The sequence below is a fragment of the Dendropsophus ebraccatus genome, chromosome 3 (genome assembly GCF_027789765.1).
Source record: "Dendropsophus ebraccatus isolate aDenEbr1 chromosome 3, aDenEbr1.pat, whole genome shotgun sequence".
NCBI classification, from domain to species: domain Eukaryota; kingdom Metazoa; phylum Chordata; class Amphibia; order Anura; family Hylidae; genus Dendropsophus; species Dendropsophus ebraccatus.
The window spans coordinates 35,303,167-35,303,885 of NC_091456.1; the positions used below are offsets into that span (position 1 = coordinate 35,303,167).

A 719-nucleotide genomic window follows, 5' to 3' on the forward strand; every position below is an offset into this window, starting at 1 on the left:
GACGTAGAGCCGGACGGATAAATCCACCACATACACCCGGCTCCCGCACCTCCCTGTCCCCTCAGTCCCGCGTGTGTGCCCGCATCTGACAGTCCCGGATCCCGGCCTTAGGTCCTCCTCATTGGCTGTGCCCAGGTCCCGGCTTCACACTGGGCACAGGCGGCAAACTTCTCGCGTGGATGTGAAGCAATCTCCTAGCTGACACTTTGGCGAACTCCACCTCTATGCCCCATAATCAGCTTTGTGTGCCCAGCCTGGCAGTTCGCGCATCCTTATTCAGATTTGGTGACGTCCGCGGGCACGTTTGCCGGCAGCAGCCAATCAGCGGCCAGTAGCCATGGTTACCGGTTAATTTATATCAGGACTCCACTGGCTGGAGAATGGTCCTTGGCAGTGAATAGGGTGGGATGGCTGGGGCTGTGCTGGTAGTCACACTCTGCTGCCACCTATACCATATGGATGTGTGGCAGTGAGATATATGCACCTAGATGGGGGAGGCACCTGCAGCACCAGCTCATCCTCCTCACCCTACTTTACATTACAAAAACATTGTCCTCTGCATCCATAAGCTCATTTGTTTAGGAATACATTGAAAGTAAATAGCCAGTCCAGCTAGCAATGGGATGTATTCTTCTCCAGCCCAGAAAGACTAGCCCAAAGCCATATGACAGTCCAGGGATGACTGCTACAGGGAGGCTCCTCTCACTAACCTCCTCATT

General features: G+C 54.2%; 1 protein-coding gene across 1 annotated transcript in view; it reads right to left on the bottom strand.

Moving 5' to 3' along the window:
* The window catches only part of LHX5 (LIM homeobox 5), a 32,655-nt gene extending 32,396 nt beyond the window's left edge, over positions 1-259 (bottom strand). Inside the window, exon 1 of the mRNA XM_069964115.1 lies at positions 1-259. This exon is cut by the window's left edge and continues 186 nt beyond it. The gene's annotated coding sequence lies outside the window, so the exon portion shown is untranslated.
* Between the last annotated feature and the right edge of the window lie 460 nt (positions 260-719).